We start from the raw sequence: 2,927 nt of genomic DNA, 5'->3' as shown, positions 1-2,927 counted from the left end.
ATGCTTTCACACTGTGTGTAATCTTGAGACTAAATGTTTGAGATGCTTAAATGAGATCATTGTCAAGATGTTCTGTATGGATCTGTCTTCACCTAACTCTATATCTTAGGTGTTTAGAAGGCTGGGGTCCTATCTCTTTTATTTATTTATTTATTTATCTCAATATGACTGTAGGTCTGTTTAGCTCAAGATAGAGGTCTAGTTTTCGGTCTGATTGTTTTTTAGCATTATATGGAGTCTGCCTGAAAAAAAAAATGGAGATTAGTTTAGTAATCATAGATATGATATGCTTGGAGGATTAACTTAGTGCCTATTTAAGAGCAACTTAGGATGTATGATAGGTTTACTCAGTTAATTGTCCTTTAAGTTTCTTCATAATGAGTGTATCCTTAGCTAAATGACCTTGTGGATTAACACTTCTCAGTTTGGTTCAAGTGTTGACTAGTTAAAACTTCAGTTTATTTCAAAAAGAAGTAAATAGCTACTAGTCCTATTCAAGATTTCCTGAAGTCAAGGCAAGCTTTGGGTTCAGATTAGCCTCCTCCGATAGCCTGCCATGCCTAAGGTTCTAGAAACCTTTTGATCTTGTGCGGCATCGGAAGCACGGATGGTGGTAACCCCTTTGATTGCTTAGACCTTTTGAGTTTGAGGTCCTACTGTAGTGTTGTAATGCTTATAATCAGTCTTAGAGTTTATCTCAAGGGATATACTATATTGAGTTGTGTGTTCCTATGTAGTAATTTATTATTTGCTAAGATCTTATTCAATAAGTTGTTCTGAATGCTTGTTGCTCCTGTTGTTTGCATGATTATGCTTTAATTAATTCAAACCAAGATGTGATAGTACCTTGTTACAACTTTTCTATGTACAAATACTCATTCTTTACCCCTCCTCTTTCCTTTGCATGACATGGGGAATTCTCAAATCCCCAAATGCTACTGCCCTTGGAGTATTTTATTGCTGCACTTGAATGCCATTACCTTGATGAAGCTGCTGCATTGTTGAGCTGGTCTCTGTTGCATTTGTGGCCAACTTGTGACTTCATATGAATGCAAGTTTGCTGCTGTTCTGCCTAATAGAAATAACTGCTATGCTTGATGGGTTGCTAATATTGTTGAGAGGTTGTACCTTGAGCAGTGCTGCACTGTTTGATTGAGCTGCTATTCTTTCCTGGAAAACAGTCTGCTCACTTTTCTGTTGGTTGCTACTTGATATGGGCTGCTGTTCTATTTTGAGAAGGGTAAAAGCTACACTTTGACACCTAAACTAATTTGAACATATGCTACAAGGGAAATATTGTTGTATTCTTGATGAGCTGCTGCTCTTCTTTTAAAAGAACAGATCACTAACTTGATTGAAATTCACTAATTTGAACATGTGATACTACACTTGGGCCGATGAGAAAATTTAATTTGAGGCCATTCCCTTTCCGGAAAGGTTGTCCCTCGGTTTAGGCGATGATGACCTCATAATAATATCACGAGGTGGGAACCAACATGCGTTTGGCGAGGCAACTAGAATGGCCACTAGTTTGCAGCCAAGACATGTTTCGGATTTCTTTTCAACATGAGTTTGAGCCTCCGCAATCAAAACTCTCAAAGTTTTGATACGAGTCCGAGGGATATTATTATTATGTTCATAAACGCTACCCTATAGGGTGACGTATCATTTTGACTAACTACTTTTCTCTTTATTGTGCGAGGTACAAATAAAGAAAATCTGTGGAGCAAAGGCTTATAAAGACGAAGCAAGAGAAGTGGATATTTGGAGCTTGGAGCTTTGGATGAGGAATCAGCAAACGCGGAATAATCGTGATTAGAGGTCCAAGAACGCGAGGAGATAGTATTAGCTATTCTAATCTTTCTCCACCTCCCCCCTCTCTCCCTCTCTTTATTGGTCTTTTGTAATTTGTATACATATGTGACTTGTAAATGCTTGTGTATTATTGAAACCCATAGTTAGAACTTAGCTGAAACAATTTTCAAATAGATGGTCTTCTTATTATTTCAGAAATTCCGACTTATAAATTTGGCACAAAAGAGGAATGAAAAGGGATATATGTTACAAAAGATAAAAAGGAATTGATTGGATAAGATGAAAACGGTTTAAGTTTATTTTTGGGCTAAGCCCCAAATAAAGCTAAATGAACAAGAGGAATTTTATTTAAATACAAGATTGAGAAAGGAATCCAAAGTAGAACATGGTTGACCCGAATGAGCTGAAAAATATGATAAATAAAATCTCTTCTTTTATTAAACTTATAAAAACTTATGCGGTTTTCACGGGAGATATACTCCAACTATATATAAATTTTATAAGGATTCAAATCATGACATTGGACCAAGTTAGTAGAAACTCTACTTAAGAGAAAATCTTAAGTGTGTTTTGGTCCGGAAATAAAATGACTTCAACCCTTATAAAACTCTTTTTTCCTAAAAAACCTCTTTTTCCTTTAAAGAATATTTTGCCAAAAAATGGAGTTTTTATGATTAACATGACAATTTTTGCAAGGAAGAAAATATTTTAGCAAGTAATCACAATTAATCACACATTGAAGTTCGAAGGTCAACCGTATTCTATGGATCCTTAATACTAGGGTGCTTAAAACCTTCCCCAGGGGGTCATTAGAACCCTTACCTCGAACTCTGGTTTAAAAAGGATTTTTCTTTTGTTTGATAAAATCCTTTTAACTCAGTTTTCCTAGTTTACCAATAAATTAAGTGGCGATTCTAAAAAATACAAAGAATCCAAATAGAGTCCACAACTTCTTAGCAGCTTTTATGCACTCGCATAAAAGTGAACCGTAACAATGGGTAGATTGGTAAATTATGCGCTTCATTTATTATTTCTTAAAGGGTGTGCAAAGTCAAAAGTGGACAAATAAAAGTGAACGGAGGGAGTGAAACGTATTATCCTAAGTATCTAAG

At 35.7% G+C, this 2,927-nt stretch overlaps 1 long non-coding RNA gene across 1 annotated transcript; it reads left to right on the top strand.

The window, feature by feature from the left end:
- The first annotated feature begins 513 nt into the window (after positions 1-513).
- On the top strand, positions 514-1,986 carry LOC132068678 (uncharacterized). Its single transcript, XR_009417471.1, has 2 exons — positions 514-1,240; positions 1,703-1,986. It is a non-coding gene; the product is annotated as an uncharacterized LOC132068678 (long non-coding RNA).
- Positions 1,987-2,927: the final 941 nt, after the last annotated feature.

The sequence above is a fragment of the Lycium ferocissimum genome, chromosome 8 (genome assembly GCF_029784015.1).
Source record: "Lycium ferocissimum isolate CSIRO_LF1 chromosome 8, AGI_CSIRO_Lferr_CH_V1, whole genome shotgun sequence".
Classification (NCBI taxonomy): domain Eukaryota; kingdom Viridiplantae; phylum Streptophyta; class Magnoliopsida; order Solanales; family Solanaceae; genus Lycium; species Lycium ferocissimum.
Note: the sequence above shows the minus strand (reverse complement) of the source record. Positions and strands in the feature narration are given on the sequence as shown.